Source organism: Microtus oregoni, unplaced genomic scaffold, assembly GCF_018167655.1.
Source record: "Microtus oregoni isolate MIOR12 unplaced genomic scaffold, Mior012 000008F_ref0000371, whole genome shotgun sequence".
Lineage (NCBI taxonomy): Eukaryota > Metazoa > Chordata > Mammalia > Rodentia > Cricetidae > Microtus > Microtus oregoni.
In genome coordinates, this window is record NW_024543067.1 from 6,510,375 (window position 1) to 6,534,170 (window position 23,796).

The 23,796-nt window shown below is 51.0% G+C and overlaps 1 protein-coding gene across 4 annotated transcripts in view; it reads right to left on the bottom strand.

Annotated features, from left to right (window-relative positions):
- Positions 1-17,726, bottom strand: part of Ptpn3 (protein tyrosine phosphatase non-receptor type 3) — a 109,677-nt gene extending 91,951 nt beyond the window's left edge. The window contains exon 1 of one of the 4 annotated variants that reach the window (XM_041656975.1): positions 17,227-17,726. The gene's annotated coding sequence lies outside the window, so the exon portion shown is untranslated. Of the gene's footprint in view, positions 1-16,099; positions 16,190-16,415; positions 16,716-17,226 lie in introns of those variants that run through there. The other 3 variants (XM_041656973.1, XM_041656976.1, XM_041656974.1) reach the window with 3 other exon arrangements.
- Between the last annotated feature and the right edge of the window lie 6,070 nt (positions 17,727-23,796).

Here is a 23,796-nt window from a genome sequence, read left to right on the forward strand (position 1 = left end):
CCTTGGGGAGCTCAGCACATCTTTACCAGCTTCCTGTCTTGGGTCCTCCGGTGAGGAACTCGGGCCCTTCCCACTTGGACTCCCAGGGCCTTACCCAAGAGCAAACAGTCTGGGTCCAGGTGTTCACACACATAGATATGCGACAAAGATGCATGCCATTGTTCTCAAGGGGTGGGAACCCGCTTCAAAGGATTGGGGGTGGGGACCCCAGCTTCCAGATCTCCCTTAGCGATCCAAGGGCCTTGCATTATCTGGCTGTGGCTACTTCCGTCCACCTGATACACCATGCTCACTCTGCCTAGACACAGCTCCCCTGACTGTGCCCAGCTTGCACCAAGCTTATTCCACCTCAGGGGTTTATGCTCGTTGTTCCCTCTCCTTGTGACATCCTTCAGATTTTCACCTGTCTCTCTCCCTCCCCTCACGTGTCTGCTCAAATTCATCAATAGCCTTCCATATCATTCCTTATGTCCAGAGCCCAACTTTCTTTCTCTCCTTAGCACATGAGTAAGTGAACGAAAGCGGATGAACGAGAGGACAGCATCCTCAAGTCTATATGGTTCCATTACATGGTTCCCTAGGTGTGGGTATGACCGCACAGGCTGTCTGGGACCCCTGACTTGTGACAAGGACAGGGAGGGCAGAACACAACACGTAATCCAACACTCCTACATCCGTCAGTCAAGCTCAAGATGTTGGTGGCAACTGGCTTAGCCACAGGAGATGGAATCTCTACCCGTAATAGATGTTTGCAAGACGCACGTGTGAATGAGTAAGCGGCCACCTCACCCACACAGGGCTTGTGCCCACACTGTGAGCAGGACTCCAATGAAGCCAGAAGGAGGTTACAGAAAATGCTTCCCGAGAACCTACTGCCGGCCGGGAAACATTCAGAGGTGGGAAAGGTTGTGGCTGCGATATTTTTCCTCTCGACCACATCTACCACACTGAAAATTAAAAAAGAAAAGGTTTACTGACAATTCGCCAGCTTTGGGGACCACTTAAGTGTGGTCCCAAACTTAAATAGCTACAAGGGAGCCATGAAACTTTCACAGTATGAATCAGGCACCGGGCAGTGGTGGTGCACGCCTTTAATCCCAGCACTTGGGAGGCAGAGGCAGGTGGATCTCTGTGAGTTCGAGGCCAGCCTGGTCTACAAGAACTAGTTCCAGGACAGGCTCCAAAGCTACAGACAAACCCTGTGTCGAAAAACCAAAAAACAAAAACAATATGAATCAGGCATAATGGTATTGGTGATGGCAGCTAGGGTGCACGCCTACAATCCCAGTACTCCGGAGCTAGAGAGCCACAAGGAGCAAGAGTTCAAGGTCACCTTTGAATACACAGTGAATCTGGGGTTATCCTGGGCTGTCCCTGTCTCAAAATAACACACCAAAACAGAAAAAGAAATTTTATAATACAAAAAAACAATGAAAGTATTAGGTTTTAAAAAGCCACATCTATGGTGTGGTTTTCTATAAGGAACTATGAAGAATTTAAAAACCGAGTAGATTTTTGAAAGAAATGCTGTCACCTGAAGCTTTATAGGTGACCAGGGATTAAGCCCTTAATCCTCCCCCCTGGCCTACCACCTCCTACCTTCCTTCCACCTTGCAACTGCCTAACTAGCTCCCTCTTCCAGGGATGGCTCTGGCCTCTAGGTTCCGCTCCACAGTCCTTCAGGACCTGAAGTGAGCTGGATTCCAGACCCCCTGCAGCCGCTCTCTCCAGAGCTGGCTCAACAGAAGCCAGACCCTGTCCTGCATCCGGGCCCTATGCCTGTAGCAAAGGCGGGAACCTAGAGGAGATTCCATTCCTCCTCAGGAACAGGAGTGCTTGGTCTTCATTCTCTGGGTGGTCCAGCCCTGGCTCCTTAGAGGCTTCTAGTTTATTCTATCCCTGCTGCTTTCTCTGGAGGGAGGGCCTGCTGACTTCACACCCCAGCGTCTCCCTGGCTCAGTTCTGGGTTCTCAGGTAGCCTGCTGATCTCAGCACAGTAGGTAGGTCCTTCCCACCTGAGCTCTGCTGGTGCCCCGCCCTACATCCAATGCCTCGGGCACGAAATGAGGTCTCCTCTGCCTAAATTGTAGGGTGGGGCAGGTGCTTAGGGAAGTGAGGACTGGGCTATCTCAGGCCCTGCTAATCAAGGTCAGGTGTGGTGAGCCTGGTGCTGAGGAGGGAGGAGTAGTGAATGCTGACAGAGAGGGGACAGTGCCACTGGCTCCTGGGCTGTCCTCCGGAGATGCCCACAGCTCCGTGGGACACCAAGCAGCACCTTCTAAGGGAAACTGAATTGTGAGGTGACCCTGAGGAACGCATGACAGCCAACAACATCAAGCCACCCCACGAGATCTTCAAAGCTCTCTCCTGAACTGGTGCATCATGACTTACAGTTGCCCTGCAATGAGCCCGCCATACCCCAGACCCAGGTCCGCCTGTCCAGCTAAGGAACTGAGTGTAAGGCTGAGTGTTCAATCCCTAGGGATGAATATGGCTTTCTATAGTCTCAGTTACCTAGAATTAATGAACCCTGAAAACAGAAAATGGAAAGTTCATAAGGGTTGGCTTGGTGGGTTTGTTGTTGTCATAAAAACCCAGCATCCCAGGGCTGCTACCACGTTACACACTAAAAGCGCTCAGTTCTTAGCCGTTATACAACTCTTCAGTATATTTTTTAAGACAGGGTCTCACTTAGCCCAGGCTGGCCTCACACTGGCTATGTAGTTGATGGTGACCCAGAACTTCTGATCTTCTTGCCTCCACCTCCTGAGTGATATGCCACCCTCCTTGCTTTATTTATGCTGGATTCTTGGTGATGGAATACAGGGCTTTGAACACACTAGCTCACTTGACCAACTGAACAACCCACTCCCCAACCCTTACATAATTTTTAAAAAATATTTATTTATTTATTTATTATGTATACAATATTCTGTCTGTGTGTACGCCTGAAGGCCAGAAGAGGGCACTGGACCTTACAGATGGTTGTAAGCCACCATGTGGTTGTTGGGAATTGAACTCATCAGGACCCCCAGAAGAGCAGGCAATGCTCCCAACCTCTGAGCCATCTCTCCAGCCCCCCCCTTTACATAATTTTTTATCTTATTTATTGTGAGACAGTGTCTCACTACGTAGCCCAGGCTGGCCTTGCATTCATAGATATTCACCTGCCTCTGCCTCCCAAGTCCCAGGATTAAAGGGATGTACCACCACACCCAGCTGAATGTCTTTCTAATGCATTGTGCACTGTAGTTTTCTAATTTAATTCTAGTTCTGAATCCCTTACTGTGTTTAATTTATAGGTTAGTTACCTAGGTATGAACAGCCGGGAAAATCCATGCTATACTAGGGTTTAGTACTGTTCACTCTCCAATCCTCGCTTCCATAAGGTTTTAAACTACTAGGTGTGGTCTCTAAGCAACAGTTCAGAACCAGAAGGCGCCTGTTAGAGATGAAGACGTCTGAGTCCTACTCCAGGCCTGGCAAATCCACGCATATTGTGTTCCCACTGGAGCCAGAGAGGCTCTGCTATGAACGCGATGCCAGCTCCCTAGATCTTCAGTTCCCTCCTCTCTGTGGCCAGCTGCCATCTTTGGTAGCTGTCACCATCCATGCAAGGAGCTAAGGCTAGCCTCCACAGCTCAGGCAGCGAGCACAAACTGTAGCCTTCGCCACACCGAAGGCTGCTAGCTCACACGAAAGACAAGCATCCCACAACAAGCAGAAAGTAACAACCAGCAATGTCAGTGTAATCAATATGTACCACTGCACCATCAGGGATCGTCATGTGACCTCATGAAGTGGGCGTGACCCTGTCATTCCTTGAGTGCAGAACAGTAAACAGCTACTAGGGGCTCAGCTGGGGTCATAGGGTATGGGTAGGGTCTGCCAGCCCAGGATCACAATGGATGCCTTGATCCACAGCCACAGGTAGAGAGAGTAGAGAGAGGGCACTGGAAATCATAGGAGCCTTTTGGAACCTCAAACCCTGTCCTAATGACACACCTCTTCAACAAGGCCACATCTTTTCATCCTTCACATCCAGGTGGGGACCTAGCATATGTGATCCTATGGGGGACATTCTCATTCAAACCACCACAGCAGACTAGTCCTAAGTGGTATCCTCAGGGCTCAATCCGACCCTATCTGGATTAATAAAGTGGTCAGAGACTGAGGAAGACACATCAACTTCAGGCATGCTTATGCATGCACATACAAACACACACACAAAGCCCTACACAAACATACATGCACACCCACACACAAACTCTTACAAACTAACAGCCTGAAAAGAGGACTCCTTCTAAAACAGGTGCCTCGTGGGGTCCACCTGTGCCACTGTTGGCGGTGGGTGTGTAGGCCACACCTCAGCATCTTCTGGGAACTTTCGGGAAACAAAGAACGTAGAACTCAGTTAAGACGGAGGGAATGGGCATCCCCATTAAAACATGGAAGCTGGAGTTGGAGTCATGGTTTGAGGTGCTGGGGAAGATGATAGAAGGAAAGAAGAGACGTCACCAGCTCATACAGTCTGTAGAGAATGGGATTGACCCATATGCCTTTTGGGGTGGGATACTTTCTGGGGGACAACAGTAAGGAGAGGTCTGAAGGTGCATTGGGGGGCTTTTGGCAAAGAAAGAAACGAAAGGAAGGTGTTGGGGGGAAGTTGGTTTGAGAAAGGGGTAGAAGGGTGGGCTGGAGGACGATGGGACAGGCAAGATTGTCTAGGGCAGGCGACTTTAACGTTTTCAAGACAATGGAAGGCTGGGGTTTTGGAGACAAACTCTCACTATGTAGCCCTTCCTGGCCTGGAACTCACGACATAAACCAGGCTGGCTTTGAACTAGCACTGGTCCACCTGCCTCTGTCTCTGGATTGTTAGGATTAAGAGTGTGTGCTACCACACCTGGCAACAGGACATTTTTGAGGAAAGAAGGCAGTGACATTGGACACGCTGAAGGATTTAGGGACACACATGGGGAGATACTTGGCAGTGACACAGACAAGACCAGAAGTGTCCAGTGTTGAGCCAGCCAAAGGCTCACACCCGAGAGCCCCGAAGGACGAGGTAGCTAACACAGGAGGGCCCCCAGGACAACAGTGGGGGAGCCAAGCATGCTGGGGGTAGAGGAGAACAGCATTGCAGAGGCCCTACCATAGAGAGTGTCTCCCACATGGCCGCCCATAGACGAAAAGGGCTCACATAGGAGAAGCAGGCCCTGGTTTTCACAAGAGAAGAGTACGTGGCCATCACAGCAACGGCAGCATTGGTTAAATAGCAGGGTGTGGCTGCTATATAAACGCCTAAATAGTCACCTGAGAAGGCAAGGTAACCAGAATGGTGTTGCCTGCACTCCCATACTTCCAAAAATACTGACAACAGCCAAAAGGCAGAAGCAACCCACATGTCCATCAACGGATACACAATAAACAAAACCAACGACAAAACCGCATTTGGTATTGTAAAGGAGATCCCGAAGTACGTTACATGGATGAAGCTTGATTTCATTTTGCTTTTCAGACTTCACTCTACAGCCCTAGTTGGCCCGAAACAGGCTCTGTAGACCAGGCTGGTTTCAAAGGGCTGGGATTAAAGATGTGTGTCACCATGCTAAGTGCTGCAGCACAGAACAGTTGAATCTGTACACAGAAACTGGAGTGACAGTCGTGGGAGCTGCAGGAAGAGGCACACTTACGGAAACTTGTCGCTTAATGGCTGTCATTCCCAGGGGCTGTGGGGTTCTGTGGATGGCAGTGACCACTGTACAATAGTGCAAATGCATTTAGTCATGTAAAGCCCCAACCCTGGACGCTTAATATTGGGAGCAGTGAACCCCCAGATCCTGAATTTCTTGTAAACAACTTGTTTTCCCTTGATCTGAGTGCCTACAGCTGCTCTGAGCACGAGACCTTCAGGAGTTCCTGAGGGCAGGAAAGTGGTTTCTGGCTTGGCTGAGGCGTGGCTATCTCTACATAAGCTGCCCCTGACCACAATAAAGGGGGCATTCTTGGGGCATTTCTGCTTCAAGGATGATCCGTGTCTCTGTGTGTTTCAATCTCCAGCCCCTTGCCCGGTTCACGAACTACATGGCGGCGCATAGAGCGCAGACAAGCGTCGTGTGCCACAACTTAAAAATGGACAAATGGAAAATTCTAACCTCTACAATTTTTCACCACCATTTTTTTTAAAAGGAGGCCTTTACCTCAGAGACAAACAAACAAAAAATCTGGACTGGAAGTAAATGGCAAGTCTGTCCTGAGAGGTGAGAACCACACTTTCCCGGTTTCTGCTGACTGTCCCTCCAAGACGCTAGGAGGTAAAGAGAGAAGTTGGGCAGAGACCTGGCAGGAGGGGCCTTTTCTCCTTCAGGTGGTGATAGGTTAAAAAACACGCCAAAGTCCAGAGCAGACATTCATTTTTCTTTGACTGGAGGACAGAAGGCAAGGAGTGCGGAGCCGGAAGATGAAGGCGAGCTGGGAAGGCGAGGATCCTCCTTCACATGCCTCCAGCATGACGGGGGCAAGAGGCAGAGGTGGCGGGGCGACCTGGAGAAGCGAGGGAGTCTTGGGGAGAATGCAAAGGTCAAAGGTCGGGTGTGAACCCATCCGAGCAAAGAAGGAGCACACAGGAGAGACAGCTGGCTGCAAGGTCTGAGCTATCTTCTTCAACCATTGCCTGCCCTAGCTCAGCTCCTCGAATCAGTGGCTTCCATAAAGCCAGCAGCAAAGACGCTCCTGCCCACCATGGATCTGAGTCAGACCAACAGAGCTTAGAGAATGTGGCCCGGTGGCCCAGTCTCACCAAGTCCTCCAGGGGATTCCGATGTTCTGAATTTGAGGAACACAGCCACAGACTATAGAGAGCCCATGGAAAGTTTATATAGCCTTTAAAAATATACGTGAAAATGGAAAAGAAAAATTCCCAACAGTCCAGTAGTGCCTATATAAAAGAACAAGAAATATCTAACTGTTCCAAAAGCAACAGCAAACTTATTTGCATAGTAAGAGAAATGCCAAAGGTTATTAAATAATAAAAATATACAGCCTGATACGCTCCACTGGAGCTGACCTAAAAAATGCACCCCAGACCTGAGATGTGGGTCCCAGCCCTGCTACGTGCCTGAATGCCCTTGAGAATACCAGATCCCATTAGGACCTCTGTCTCTACGGGAAGGAAGCTAGATGAGGCTGCCTTAGGGTCCCCTGAAGTTTTCACACTGTGATGTTTTGTCCTGTAAAATGAGACGCAAAGCAAAGGCAAATGTGTTTGCCTCTCTGAGCTTGGGAAAAGGACTTTTTTTTTTTTTTTTTTTTTTTTTTTTTTTTTTTTTTTCGAGACAAGGTTTCTCTGTGGTTTTGGATCCTGTCCTGGAACTAGCTCTGTAGACCAGGCTGGTCTCGAACTCACAGAGATCCGCCTGCCTCTGCCTCCCGAGTGCTGGGATTACAGGCGTGCGCCACCACCGCCCGGCAGGACTTTTTTTTTTAATAGAAGTTTTGTTTGGGTTAACGTTGCTGTAGTCCTAAGGCATTGAACCCTGGGTTTTGTGCACGCCCGGCAATCATTCTGCCACTGAGTCATAGGCCCAGCCCTCTTTCGGTACCTACTCATCTTGAGATCAAATCATGCTTCCCTGGATGATGTTCCTGAAGCCTACCTAGCCAGCTCTCCGGAACATTACTGTGTAAATGCACATTTCCATCGCACAGGACTTCAGAGCCCAGCTCTGGTTAGTGTTTTCTTAGGGCTGAATAAAGGGCCTGACTGCACAGATGTCGAAGCCTACCCCTGCCCTGTGCACATTTGACACTGGGTTAACAGTCACTCCCTAGTCACTCCCTAGAAAGCCAGCCTTCTAGGATGGCTTTCTGCCTGGTTGCTCTGCATCCAAACCTGTCTGTACCTACTGGGCCTTGAAAAACCCAGTCCTAGGTCCCCAGTGCCACTTGCTTGCCTGCCTCTGCCAGTGGATCTGATTACAGAACTGAAGCTGGCGGGCCTGTGAACTGTGCGTGCTTGGGTAAGAAACCCTCATCTAGGGAGACTGTGGCCTCCTGCTCTGCCCTGCTTACACATCTGGCCTTTGAATTCCATTGGAATTTGCTGGGCGGATGGGGAGCAGCAGACCAGGCACACTTCTCCTTGAGGCCTTATATCATCAACCTGCCCTGCCCTGTCCCTCCATCCAACCTGAGTTTGCAGTGAGGTTCCAGGCAAGAAAGAGCAAGAAAAGAGGGCTGTAAAGAGGCCCTAAGAGGAACAGCTTGGAGGGTGACCAAAGGTGTGGGACCAAAGCAGGGAACACGTAGAGCCTCTAGGCAACGCCAAGCACATCAGTGGGTTTCGTCATCATCCCGATGGAGGATTTCTAGTGCCAGGACGTGCGCTAGGCTAGTCTGATCTCAACCTCAAAGTCACGACTGATTAAACTGAACGAACACATACCCTTAACGCACCTACAGTAGTCCCAGCCGAGGCCGGCCAATCAGGTGAGGTTATTAACAACATGCTCTTTCACTCTCAGAATGTTCTCATTTGGGTGATATGCCTGAGCCCCAAATCCAGAGAAGTCAAAGGTGCAGTTGGAAGGTGCTATTTCCGAGGTAGGGGAACCTCAAGAGTGAGTCTCCTTCCTCATCAAGGATGCCACTGGCCTCTCCGGTATACCTGCCAACCCATTATTGAGGCTGCGTGTGCCAACAGTAGGTTCACTATCCCACCCTTCTGGGGTGTATAGATATGACAAAAAAAAAAGCGGTATTGAAACCTATTTATAGCAAGACTACAACAAACGGCACCAACATCAAGGGCTGGGGATGCAGAATGCCGGGAGCCTCGCTTCGCTTTCCACCACTGTGAAACTCCCCTCTGAACTCATCAAGTGTTTACCGAGAACCCTGGCCTGTCCACACACAGCGCCTGTCGCTGGAGCAATAGTGAGTCGAAACTGAAAGGCCCAAGTTGAAGGACCTGTGGCAAAATGCCACCTGTGCACAGCAAAAATGCCAAGGTCGCAGGCAAGCTAGCTCTAACAGACGTGCTAGCCGGAGCGTACCACACCGAGCAGACCACAGAGGCTTTGTCTGCTCCACACAGGACCTTAGTGAGGCAAGTGACAAAAAATAAGGTGCGTCCCCTGCCCCCAAACCGGCATGGTATTTCTCTGTGAAACAGCAACCAGGCTGACCTAGAACTCACAGAAATCAGCCTGCCTCTGGCTCCTGAGTGCTGGGATTAAAGGTGTGTGTTTACAGATTAGGCAGCAGTGCTGTGAGTATTAATTTTGTGAGTCTAAAAGCTGTACTGGTGGAGGAGAGGAACAGAGATGGGGCTCCCTGGATCGAATACTTGTCCAGCAAGCATGAAGCTCTGGGTTCGAACAGTATACAAAAATTGGACGCACTGGCTCACACCTGAAATCCTCAACCGCATAGAAAGTTTAAGGTTAGCTGGGCAGTGGTGGTGCAGACCTTTAATCTCACATTCAGGAGGCAGAGGCAGACGTATCTCTGCAAGTTCAAGACCAACCTGGTCTAAAAGAGCAAGAAGTTCCAGAACAGTCGGGCTACACAGAGAAACCCTGTTGATGGAGGAAGGTCATTGGTTAAATAAAAAGAAACTGCTTGGCCCTCATTGGTTAGAAGATAGGTGGGAGAAGTAAACAGAACAGAACGCTGGGAGGAAGAGGAAGTGAGCTCAGACTCCACAGCTCTCCTCTCGGGAGCAGACGCCTCAGAGACGCCATGCTCCCAGCTCCCAGGCAGTCGCACACGATGAAGCTCCGACCCAGGATGGACATAGGCTAGAATCTTCTTGGTAAGCGCACCTAGGGGCGCTACACAGATGATTAGAAATGGGCTAAATTAATATGTGAGAATTAGCCTAGAAGAGGCTAGATAGAAATGGGCCAAGCAGTGATTAAAAGAATACAGTGTCCGTGTAATTATTTTGGGGCATAAGCTAGCCGAGCAGGCGGCCGGGGTGCTGGGAACGCAGCCCCGCCACTCATATTACTACACCCTGTCTCAAAAACGAACAAACAAGCCAACAAGGATTGAAGTTGGCTGGGCCTCCATTAAGACCCCATCTCAGAATCAAAAGGAAAATTCATTCAACAAAATATCCTTTTTCTCATACATCAATCTTTCTCTACACACACGCAAGCATGAACAGGAGTGTACACACACATCAAACTATGAAAGTGGAAGAGGGACAACGTGTAGGGAGGAGAAGGCACCAGCAGATGGGAGGAGGCAACGGGAGGGCAATGGAGCTATGAACAAAACGCAAGTGTATGGAAAGGTTATACACCTGTGAGTTCTGCACTCTAACTACAAGGGAAAATAAAATGTGTACTGTGGTTATGTCGAAGAATGTGACTGCTTTTGGGAAATAAATCTATTAGGGGGAAGGGCCTATCAGAGTGGTCCTCAAATGGTTTGCACACAGAAAGATATGATAAATGGGATAAAGGGGTAATGGGAGCTGGGAGATTGGGGCCAGAGGACGCGGGAGTTCTGAGTGGTTCTCTTGTAACTTTAAGTCTGATTAGGTCAGAATAAAGTTAAAAGCAAAGCTCAGAGAAAGGAGGGAGGGAGGAATGCAGGAAGAAGCGGGGAGGAGGGGAGGGAAGGATTGAGATCTAGCCTGACTTAGCAGCAGGTCTCCCAGCCCACATGGAGACACAGGTACTAAGTGCAAACCACACTAAACAACCGCAAAATTGCCAAGTGTGAAAAAGGCTGTCAAGGCAAGGCTGTGGTAGACTGAACATTCCAAGCTGAGGCCCAGGGCTGAGCTGAGCTGGGTGGAAGGAAACCATTCGCCAGCCCTGTCAGTCCCAGGCCGCAGGACCAGGACACATAGCGGCAAGCTCAAGGCCCGAGAAAGTGCATTAGAACCAAGACTGGCTCTGTCCTTACTCTAGGAGGACTGGGGCCCTGTGGCTACAGGGAACAGACCGGACTGGTGACAGGGACACACGGAGGACCTGTGGTGTGGTGACAGCTGCTTCTTGAAGAAGCACCATCTGCCTGTTTCTCCTGCGCCTAGGCACTGCAATGCTCCACAACCACACGCATTCATGTGCCAGCCAGACACAGGGAGGGGATGCAGTGGGTGAGAGGTCAAGCCAAGTGCCCAGAGTGGGCAGGGGACGGCTGCCAGCGAACTGCTGCCTCTCTGGTCCGGCCCTCAAAGCTGACTCATCTAAGAGAGGCGGGTAGAGAGGCCCAGGGCTCCACCCCACGCCCACGCTCATAAACACAGCACCCAGCCAGCAAAGCCCTCCGGGACCTGAATCTTGTCTTCCTTCAGTCTTGAGGAAGGGAACGGGTGGCCCTGACTTGGGAGCGGGCCTCCACAGGGCAGCAACTCAGCAGTGACTCCAAGAATCCCATACTGAAGGGAAGGGACTTTCACTGTCCCAGACTTTAGGGGCTCATTAGCTCATTTTTTATTTCATGTGCATTGGTGTTTTGCCCGCATGTGTGAGGGTGTCAGGGTCCCTGGAACTAGAGTTACTGGCAGTTGTGAGCTGCCATGTGGGTGCCAGAAATTAAACCCAGGTCCTCTGGAAGTGCTCTTAACTGCTGAGCCCTCTCTCCAGCCCCTCATCAGCTCGTTTAAGAAAGCCTATAAACAGAGGAATAAATTCTGAGATGACTTTTGCTTAACAGGTGTGTAATCAGTCTAGGGGACAGATGTGGGTTCAAGTCCCCACCATGCTACTGTGGATCCTTTTGGGAAGTCACCGCCATCTCTGAGCCTTGCTCAATGCATCTGTGAAATGGGAGTTACTGGGTCTCAGAGCGGCAGGGAGGCTTCCCGGGCTTCAGTAGCAGAGACGCAGCACTGAAGACGCATTACCGTGGCCACTGGTTAAAGCTTGTGTATACTGACAGCTTATCAGGGGCTTGCAGTTTCCAGAACTACCCCAGTTCCAGAGCTTCTGTCCTAATGTTCCACATACACCATCCCAGTGCCTCAAAAATTCCACTCTCTCAATATCCATGCACTCCCCGGTCTCCTCTTACAGAGTTCCTACTCCGGCATTCTTTTTCACAGGATAGAGCCCCGTCTTTGGTTCAGAAGATGTTGTCAGCAGAGCCCCGCTGACCCCAGTGTTAGGGAAAACAAGCCATGGCCTTCAGGACTCACTGTGACCTCTGATTTGGTAGCTGCCCAGCAGGCACAGATGGCGACGCCACTGGGAGTATCACCCACTGAGGGACACACGGAGGGCAGACGGACTTTGCCCTCACCTGCCTTCCGCGGTCTTCCTGGGGAGGCAGCATGGCTAGCTAGTCGCTGTGAGGCCTCAGCACTCAAACAGCTCCTGGTGGCCAGTAAGAGCCATGTTAATTTGTAATAAGAGACACCCAGAGGCATCTCTAGTACAAGGGGCTCCAATGCAGAGGGAAGAAAGAAAAACCAGCACTTAGCCTCACACATGGCCTTACTCAGTAACTAGGGAGCATCCTAATTACTCTGACCGCCAACTACCTTGGAGGCGTAATGCAAGCGTTAAGACGTACCCGTCTCGGTGTATTTTCTGGCAACCATGCGTGGCGCTTAATAATGACCTTCAACTTGACAAGGATCTCGAATCACACAGGGGGCAAGGCTGACTGCCAGGCATCTTCTAGATCATTTTAATTAACGCGGGAAGGACCACTCACAATGTGGCTGGCTTCGTTCCATGACTCAGGGCCCCAGACGACATAAAAAGGAGAAAGCATCAGGGGTTGCCCATCTCCCTCTGCTTTCTGAAGCTCTTGCAGCCACGACTTTTCCTGCCATCATGAACCACGCTTCCTCCGTAAGCTGCTTTGGTCAGCTACTTGGTGACAGCAGGAAGAAAACAAACACGGTATGGATGCATGGCTGCCACCCCTCGTGTGGGTTGCATCTACCTTGATCCTCTTTTAAAGCAGTTATGAGATCGGTGGGTAGACGGAGACACACAGGCGCACGGGCACAAGGTCTTCGCAAGCCCACCGCGTACTTTCACAACCCAACTCGGCTTCCAGCTCTGCAACATTGGGCCTGACACACAGTATAGACTTCACCAGTAAATAAATAAATAAATAATAAATAAATAAAGTCTGCCTTTGCTGTTGGATCTGCACTCGGGATAACCAGATAACTTGGAGGTAGAGGTGGCTTCGGGAGCTGGCACTAGCAGAAACTAATTCAATGTCCCTGGGCCCAGTCCTTTCTCATCTGTAGAAAGTAACATAGCATCGGCCCCCAACACCCGCCAGCCCAGCCAGCCAGAATCCCATCAACATTCCAGCCTCGCCAGAGCCTGAGGAGAGAAAAAGGGCTGCCTTTGCTTTCCAGGAACTGACCGACTGGTACAGGAAGGTAAGCCCTGCTATTATGGTCAAAAGAGGGGACCACAAATCAGCGGTCCCTTTCTAACATGCCAGTCCCTCGGACCTGGATAGGAAAGAGGGTGTTCCATGTCTTCTGGTCACTCCAGCAGGTTGTACCCATTCTAGAAACCAGTGTCCCTTGCGTTCACAGACCTGTATGTAGCTCGGAAGGCTTTTGGTCTTACTCAGTCTTGGCAGCTCACTTGTGTGTGTGTGTGTGTGTGTGTGTGTAAGGGGGCAGGGAGTGGGGAACAACACTATAATTAAACTTCCAGGTCACAGTCAACAAAAACTGGGAGCAATTACCATCCCAGGACTGAGACTATACAAACTTAGATGTCAAATTCTCCTGGGAATAAGATTTGCCTATGATATGATTTGTAAGCAAATCAAAAGCTATCATGACTTTGCTATGAGGTCAGGTAACAGAAGGGTTTCAAGCTGGGGTCTTGGATTTGGCTCTTTGGTAAACCCAGAGCCCAGGGACACACTCAAATCTGTCCTGAGCTGCAGAGAAGTGCAACCTGAATTCCAGGTTGGGGGTCTCTTGGCTTATTCGCTGGGCTTCCCTACCCACAGCCCTGCAGCTGCCAAACAGAAACCTCTGTTCAAAGGCTCGCCTGGGCGCTTCCCAATGCCCTCTGAAATCTGACCTCCAGTATACCAGTCAGGTCTAATTTGCATACACTAGTCTCTGGAGAAGACAAATGACCAGAGACTACCCAGATCAATATAGAGTATTAGGCATGTTTTATTCTATTCTAAGTCTCGACAGATTGGTATCCCATTAACTGTATGTGAGGATTTATGGGGCTGCTCATATACTAGAATATTTAACTAAAATGGCCTACTCCCTGTCAGATAATAGCTTATCATTGTTAATTTTCAACTAGTCAATTTCAGGAAGGCTTCCGGTTTCCAATATAGTCTAGATCTTGGTTTAGTCATCAGGGAAAGACATCTATGTGAGGTTTGTCTACACCACACATGGCAGACTTTCCAGAAGAAAAAGTCCTGCCTCTAGAACCAGAAGTCTTGGGTTCTTCCACCCCAGTCACCCTCCGGGACAGTGACAGCGAGGGAGCCTGCTGAGAGCCTCAATTTCCTTCTCTATAAAATGGAAGTGACACCACCCTCCGAAGGAGAACTGTAAAACCGAAATGAGATGATCTACATACACTACACGACTTTACATACGAGGTCACTAACTGCAATGATTCCATATTATCATTAAAAGCCCCAGATGAAATTCTCAGATAACCGAGGTAGACAGAAAGCAGAAGTTATCACAACTGAATCTACTAAAAAGCAGGTCACTTCAACCCAGACAATATACGGAGCATTCCTGCTTGTCATAGGGAGGGAGCTGCTGCCGGAACCGACAGAGCAAAGACCAGGGAGGTTGTTCTGCGCCCTATAATGAACAAGGGGCACCCCCCACAAAGAAGGCGCAAACCCAATGTGAGAAGCCGACAGACCCTGATCAAGTACTTAAAGGTTAGGCCTGGGAGCTTTGCAGCACAGGCATCTTCCCAGCCAGGCTCTCTAAGTCATCGGCTTCCCATTTGCAAGACGGATCATCTCGCAAAAATAGTTCTTTCTGTAAGTGGGGCCCGAGTGTCAACTTCTGAAGTTTCTGAACTCCAGACTGCCTTTAAACAGGAGGCTCTCTGCTCATCCGCCGCACTGTTGAGTCGCTTTTCCAAAGCCTCCGCAGACATTCTCCGGGGCACAAACACAGGCTCCGAAAATGCTTGCCTAATTCTAATTTCCTGACGAAATGGGAGCCACGAGGGTCTCTAACTGAATTAAAATCACATCACGCCAACTGTTCGCTTGCTTTGTGCCGGGCACGGAGCCAAACACCTCCACATCATTTATCCTACTTAATCCACCACCAACCCGGAGAGGTGGGCATTATTACTGCCTGCATGCAAGGGAGGAAATGGAAGATCAGGGAGGTTAACCGACTCGTCCAAGGTCACCAGCTGGCCAAGGGGAAGAGCCCAATTTATACCCAGGTCTCTCGTTTCCCAACCACGAGCTCCCTGCACCTTCATAGAACACCCAGGTGTCAAGTTGTCTTAACTTCCCATTAATTTTTTAAAGGCAACCGTCAAGTTCGTAATAAGTTTGGGTGGCTGCAACCGGGGGCGAGGGTTTCCGGGGAGCGTTCTCCCTCCGCACAACGCAGCAATGTCACCGCAAGTTAACAGAGAAACCATCCGGTCGCTCGCAGAACGGGGCGGATTGGTTTGACTCTGGAGTTCGTGCCAGGCCCAGGAAATGCCGTCTTTGCAATCGGCAGGCGAATTTGCCATCCCCCCGCCCCGTGGGGGAGGGGGCGAGCCTCGGGGGCCGCAGAAGACTGGATCCCCACGGCGGTGCGCCCCCTCGGCTGGGCTAAGGATACCGCGGCGCGGGCCCCAGGACTCAGCCAGACTGGAGCGCACGCCCACGCTCGCGCCGCCAAGTCCTGAACGCCCAACCCTGCGCCGCCCCCGCCCGCGCCCCGCCCCAGCCCCGCCAGGTGATCTCGGCCTGCGCCCCCTCGGATGCCCGACGTGGCGCGGAGACCCGGGGCTGCCAGCCCTCCCGCTAGTCCTCCCGCGTGTCCGCCGCGCCCCGGGCCGGGTGGGGGTGGGGTGGCGCCCTGGGTGTCCCCAATCGCCGCAGCCCGCGCCCCGGTCCGCCCCGTGGAGATCCCAGCCGCCCATACCTGCAGCATCCGGGGGCGCGGGGCACCCAGGTAGGTCGCGCGGGCTGGCGGGCGGCACGGAAGCTCGCTCGCGCCGCGACCTGGCCGCCGTCTGAGCATGCCCAGTGCAGCCCGCGGGCGGCTCCCGCCGGCCCGGCTGTGGCCGCGACGGGCCCGCGCGCGGGGCGGGGGGACCCGGGACAGGGGCGGGCCCGGGACAGACTTGGGGGACGCTGCCACGCGCCTCCGCGGGCCACCTGCCGAACTCCCGCAGACCTCCTAGACCCCGGTTCACGCACGCCGCCATTCATACCTTAAGTATTTATTGAACACCTACTGTGTGCCTGGTTTTCCGGGATGGCATGCCTCGAAATGGCAAGGACTTGGCGGAAAGGACCGAGAGCTTGCACAGGGCTCCGTGGCTGAGTTGGGGGTCGCGCTGACTGCAGCGCAGCGCTCCTTTGCTGGTCCTAGGACGCCAAGCGGGTTAGCCCGTCCCAGGGCCTGCGGGGCCCCTAGCTGGCGGGCGTTCCTGCCGGCCTCTTCCGCCTCCTCCCACACCTGCCTACCTGCGCTCGGCGTGCACCTTCCTCTCCATCACACCCTCTGAACTTGACTCGCCTCGGGACATTTGTATTGCCTTTCCCTCGGGGTAGGACGTCTCCCCCCCCCCCCCCAACTTGGCTGGTGCCCGGCGCCCTCTCACCGTACAGGTACCTTTCGTCGGAGAGGCCTTTCTGGCTACCTTTTAAAACTCTCCGCGTCTGTTATCGCCTTCCAAGCGTGTACCATTTATCCACTCAATGGCTACTTACGTTCTTCACACTTAATCTATAAACAAAAATTCTGTCACTTGCTGGGAGTTTGGTAGGGAGTCTCTCGCAGCAAACAGGCCCGCAAACAACGCAGTGTGTGAGGTGATAAATTCTTAAGAACAGAGAAAAAGAGCCGGGCAAGAAGACTAAAGGGATGGCCCGGTGAGAGCTGGTGGAACAGCCGGATCAGGTGACAGATACCATTCAGTCACGCAGCTAAACGAGGAAGCTTTCCTAGGACGGAAAAGCCAGCGCCAAAACAAAACGCAAGTTTTGTGCCTATGACTAGGGAAAGAGGGCAGAGGGGCAAATGGGGCAGATAGAGTCGCTTACTGGCTGTCTCTCTTGATGCCCCTTAAGGAGTGCCTCCCTTCAATGTCAGTTCGGTGGCTCCGCCTCTCAAGAGACCTAGCCTCCAAATAACTCTTGGCACGCACTAAAAACGTTTTGTTGAATGAAGAGGTTAACAAAAGGATGGAGCGATGGCTCGGGCCCTATAGTCGGACTTGGTGCCAGATGCCTCGAGACTTTTTTCACCATGCCACCTTGGAGCGAGGGTTCGTGCCTGGTTTCCCAGCTTAAATCCGGATCTCGGTCCCAAGGTAGTGCACCGCGGCGGGCGCCGCCAGAGCGCTGAGTCCGGGGAATTCCGACAGAGCCGGGAGTCCCGGGGGCTGCACTGCCCTGGCCCCGCCTAGGATCGCACACAAAACCTGGAGCCACGGCTCGGTGGCAGCACTGGTCGGACCGGCAAGGAGAGCACTGGGCATGCTCGGAGACTGGGGAGCCCAGCGTCCGGAAGGAAAAGCCCCCTAAGGGGTTGATGAGGCTGTCCACTGAGTCCCACCTGACTAACCCAGACTCAACCTTCTGCCTGGAGGCTGGGCGTGCTGGGTAACCCCCTCCCCCCAGCCTGGTGGGAAGTCCTGGAATTCAGAGTCAGCTGACGGCACACTCTGTCCTCTACCAGCTGCTGTGTGCTCTGCTACCAGAGCCTTGCGCTCTCTGTGCCCTAAATAATACAAATGCCTACGCTTGCATCCGGGGGCTGGTGAGGATTGAGAAAAAAAAGAACGTGAAATTATTCAGTCCACTTTAAATATATTTTCCCCTTGCTGAGGCTTGAATGTAGAGCTTTGCACACAAGTAAACACGAATCTCTACCACTGAAGTAAAAGCCCTGCCCCCAAGATTCGTTTATCTGAATTATCTGTCCCCCCTGCTGAGGTGAGGCTTCCGGGAGTTCTTAGCGCCGTCCAGTTTAAAGTAGCTGGAGTGAAGCCGTTACCTTTTCTCTGCTCATCATTTTTAAACAATGGTCTCAGATTTGAGCTACGAAATAGCTGTGAATTAATGTTTGTTTTGTTTTGCTTTACGAGACCCAGTTTCTCTGTATAGCCTTGGCTGTCCTGGAACTCATTCTGTAGACCAGGCTGGGTTTGAACTCAGGGATCTACCTGCTTCTGCCTCCTGAGTGCTGGGATTAAGGTGTGCATCACCATGTCCAACTTCTACGTTTCTTGTTTTTGTTTTGTTTTTAAAGTTAATTAACGCCTTGATGCTGTGTTTGTGATAGTAAATACATAACGACCTGGGCATGGTGGCACACATCTTTAATCTCAGCACTGGAAGCAGAGGCAAGCAGATCTCTGTGAGTTCTAGGCCAGGTTGGTCGACATAGCAAGTTCCAGGACTTAGAGGACTCTATAGCGAGACCCTATTTGGAAAAATCCTCCCCCAAATAAATAAACACACAAAAGATTAATGTGTCTTGTGTATATCTAAACTGCTGTGACTAAGTTCAAATGCGGCCAGTGTTTTCTATTAATTCTTTCTTCAGGCCTTACAGTAGGTGGTTTTGTTTGTTTTCAGCTCGGTTTCCACTGAAAACAAATTGGGGTGGGTTCACAGCTGGTGACAGGGGCGGATTCACAGCTGGTGACACGCTGGGGAGGATTTGAAGGCGAGCCCATTGACCTCACAGCGGGGTGTCGGGTTTTCCAGCCTGTTATCCTGAACAAGGGAGCTAGCCATTGATTGATGAGTAGAGGAGACTGTCATTTTATTTTGTCTCTTGTGTGCCTCCCCCCACAACACACCTCTAGTTTGACGTGTTCTGTAGGCTGCAGATTACTTTTAACGTTCTGGTCTCCTATTACTGTTTTGTTCTTGGAGCCAAAATGTTCAAGTCCAGCCTTTTAATCTGGTGCAGCTGGATTGGAATGACGTGCTTAGCCTCCATGACAGGTGATCTTATAGTCCACATGCCCCATCTTATGCGAATGGGGCTTTGGGGTGGACACGTAATCTTCACGGTTGAATTTAGCCAGCTCTCAAGCAAATGAGGCCCGGTTGGGAATACGGCTATTCTGAGCCCCATAGAATGAGGCCAGGCCCAATGGGAACCGTGGAGATAGATGGTGTCCCTGGACAGTCATTTGGGAGGCAGGGAGGGGCAGGGTCATGGCTGAGTGGAGACACACTGTCCACAGACACCCCGCCCCCCCCCCAGGACTCCGGCTGTGAGGAGATGGAGAGTTAAAGGTCCGGCTGCTGTTGGCTGGAACAAAGCCAGGAGGGAGTTGGGGGGAGGGGATGGTGGAAAGAGCCCCTTTTACAATTAAGCTCCAAAAGTTAATTTGCTCTTTTTCTTAGTGGTGCTGGCCCAGAAATCTAAACACCCTAAACAACAAACCGGGGCAGGGGCGATTTCATGACTGGGGCGGATACACAGCGGGCTAAATGTTCACCACTAGTTAGAGGCCAGATTGATGGAGGAGGAGCATAGTGTGAGCAGCAAGCAGAGTTAGCAGCAGCCCCAGGAAGACACCATGTGTGCAGAATCTCCAGTGCCCAGCACTGCATAGCAGCCGTTGGTTAGGGGAATTAGTGGGAAGGGTTTCCTGGAAAAAGCCCCACGGACCAGCAGTCATTCGCATCAAGACTCAGGAAATCTGGACAGTGATTGAGTGGCAGGGCTCCCCACTGACTTGCTAATGCTTATGAATTATTTGTGCTGTTAATGCGAGCTCAAGAGGGGTTCCAGAACAGAGAGGGACGGGTAAGTGGTACTGACGGAGCCGCGTGTGCAGAAGAATAAGCTGCCAGGCGTTGTGCATAGGAAAGGCCTCCACTAAGACTAAAACCACCAGGTTGAGCCGGACAAGGTTGCCATTGTGTGGGTCCCATGGACTGAACAAGGGCAGCTCCGTGTTTCACCTCAGTGAGCACGCAGAGGAAAACCAATGGCTTACACAAACCTGTGAATGGTGACTGGGCCTCACTGTTGTCTTTGGGGCCAGAGAAGCAGCCACAGAAGACACCTTACATGTATGAAAATGTCCTGAGAGTTTACAGGCTCTCGTTTTACAAGCCTGGTTTCTTTTATTGTCAGGGAAAAAAGACTGGCAAGAGGGGAAAAAAATGCGGAAAGAGCAGAAAAAGGGTTACTTGCAGATTACGATATGTAAGAAGAAACTAGTTTTTTTTTTTTTTCCCATGGAGGGCCTCTTAGGCCTTTCCCGTGGGTGGCAGGTCCCTGGCACCAGAATAAGAGAGAGGAGGAAGTGGTCAGTTATAAATTAGGAAGTGTTAGTCAAGTCCAGGACCCCTCAAGCCGAGAGCATTCGTTAGACTATTAGGTGCACACTGTGTGCCGGTCAGTGCCCTACATGCTTGGGAAACCCCAGAGACCCTGGACAAGACAAGCAACTCTCCCCATCTTATGGGCAATGAAGTCAAATTCAGCGAGTTAAGAGGAATGATAAATGAGTCTTAGGGGATGTGATTCAGCTGGTAGAGGGCTTGCTTAGCATGCCTGAGGCTCTATTCCCAGCCCATCAAAAAGTAGGCCCTTTAATCCCTGCTCTCAGAAGGTGGAAGTAGGTGAGTCTGCTCTATGTAGTGAGTTCTAGGCCAACCAGGAATACGCGGTGGGACTCAGTCTCAAAAGACAAAGAAACAAAATGCTCAAAAAACCAAAACAGCCCCCCACCTAGAAAACAAAACAAATAAAAACCAACCAACCAAACAAACAAACAAAAAACCCACCAAGGTCATCCTCAGCTACCCAAAGAATTTAAGGCCCTCACCAACTACAGGAGATATCGATCTTACATAAAACCGAGAAACTTAATTATCTAAACAAAGATGGGAAGAAGAGGAGGAAGTTATTCACACAGGGTCTGGGAAAACACTCTCCTGACAGCCAGCAGTCTCTCCATCCACCCTTGAGGGAAGGGACTAACAAGAAGGAAGCCTGAGGCCTTGTGGCAGAGAAAAAGGTAGAGATCATTGAGGACTCAGCCAAGAGCCTTCTCCGGCACTCGGAAGGGCTCAGCCCTCCAGAGATAGCCAGTTTCCTGGCAATGCACCTGCCAACACATCCAAAGGTAAATGCAGTTCCTGGTCTACTTGACAGTGATTGTAGATACAAATAAGGGACCAAAAATCCTGTAGCGGCTACATGCAGACTGTTCATACATGGAAAGACAGTATTAACCGTTTCTCTCAGGAGGCTTGGACCTTCAAGGACCTCCGTGCAGGCACGCACCTTAGAACCGACAGAACCAGACCTTACTAGACCCTATGAATCAACTGCGATTTGGGACTTGTGAAAGCCTCCTCTGGAAACCCACTGCATTGAACCTTTAGGGACAGCGACAAGGAGAAATTAGAGGAAGGAAGCTGTCATCCTGAGCTATGGCTGGCGCTTTTAAGCAATGACCTGAAATGAAATGGGCACTATCGCTTTCCAGAATGCGGAGAGAAGGGTTTTCAAGTGCCCTGGCCATGCTCTAAGGTTCCCATCCTCACTGAACAAAAGAGCAGAAGGGAAACAAAGAGGAGTTAGAGAGGTGGTGTGCCTCCCAGAGGTCAGGCTCTCTGCCCTCTACCTTGGCTTCCTCTCCTGAGGCTGTGAGCAAGCTAATCACGAAGCACGAGACAGGAGAGGAGGGAGCAATGAGGGTAGTAATCAGTTGTAGTGTTTGCTAAGAGGAGTGGACCTTAATATAAACATATTAGAGTCTGCAGGATACACAGACAACTGAGCCCGAAGAGGTCATTACATCCCCCAAGGAACTGGAACAGTCAGTGAGAAAAGGCACGCACATTTACTTCTGACCCTAAACATTTTGGTGTCTTCTGAACTGTGTACCATGTGATAGCTAGCCAACTTAACAATAAAGGCATTGTATCTTGAGGGAAAACAATCAAGAATGTGTAATTTTTTTTCCCTCAAATATTTTGCTTTTTGTCTCTACTGCCCAAGAGCAAAGCACTGGTTGTTTGGCACATCCAGGCTCTGGCGACATCAGGACACAGTAATGTAGAGGGTCCTGGAGGGGTGCCCCGCCTCGAGCACTCTTCGCTCCCGTTGGAAATTCACATGGTTGAAGGGTGGAACAGGAAACAGAACGTTGGATGAGGATGAAAGAGAAAGACAAATGACCACAGTCACCTCGGGGTCAGGAATGATGCTTCTCTGACATAGCAGGTCCAGCACTGTGGTGGGAGAAGCCCATGGGAGAACTCTGATGCCCGGGCCTCTGTGGGAACTCATGTCCAGCCAAAGACATCACCTGAGAACTCAGCTTGCTTGGCTCTCTAGCTCATCCCCGAGACACCAGAAACTTGATCTGTGCCCAGAACACTACGCCCCACCTCCTGGTGACATTTCAAGAACAGAGTTGCTGCTGAGCCGCCCAGTGCTCTGGTGACCTTCTAGCGTTGCACAGATGACACATCACAGGATTTCCTCAACTGCGCCCTGGCGTCCTGCTGGGCTGACTTTTTCATTTTTTCCATGGGACACACATCCATTGCATCACGGTACAAACAGGCTGTTCGGCGATGGCTCTGTAAACACGAGTCACGTGTGAAGTGGAAGGGCTTCATGTCCAGCGGGGGACAGCAGAGTTCCCAAGGCACAGCATCTTCATGGAAGGGATGCGGCTCGACAAGGGTTCCAGAATCTGCTGCGATGCTCTAAGGCGGAAGTCGCGGAGGCTTGTACACACGTTGCTTTTCTTCAGTCCTAACTTTGCCTCCCATGAGACAGTTCTCCACATCATCAAATGTCTCTTTTGTTAAGTTGGGAGCATAGCCCCAGCTCCTGGCCTAGGAGTTGCTTTGCTCTGGACTCCAAATCCCAGCATGCCAGGTCCTGACCCCTGGGGAGGAGGGTCAGGACCACTCCCACAGGGTATTTAAGTGGCCTCCTAGAGGAGAAACGCTGGTTTTCGGGTCTGCATGGGCTCCTTGCTGTCCTGTCTCTCCGCCATGCGCTCGGCCACCCAAGAGTGTCATTCTTAATAAAACGATGGGCATTTTGATTTGGTTTGATTTGATCCAATTGGATTTCTTGCGCCAGCGGAGATGCTCTTTTCTTATTGGCTTTCCCACATCTTCTGTTGCTTTGACAGAATACTCGAGTCTGAATAACTTATTAAGAGAGATTTATTTTGCCTCATGATTCTAGAGGCTGGGAAAGGCTAGACTCGGCAGCTGCATCTGGTCATCTTGTGAAGGGGTCGAATTGCGCTATGATGGGGTGGAGGTGAGAAGTGGGCACCTGAGGAGAAAGAGAAAAACTAGGAGAGGCTGCCTCATTTCATGGCTACCTACTGCTTCTTTGGTTGTTGTTTTCTTTTTCCTTTTGTTCTGCAGCAAATTCTCAAACTAGCCTGGCCCTGGCTTTGTAGCCTAGGCTGAACTTGAACTCCTGCCTCAGCTTTCTGGATGCCATGCAGGTTACAGGCATACAGTACTACTGTGTAATCTGTTTTTGGTGGTGAGAGGGGGAACTGATCCAATCCTATTAGAAAGGTGACAGTCTTTAGACCCCATCCCTTCTCAACATCACTACACAGTGAGTCAAAGCTCAATGCAGGTTTTGCAGGG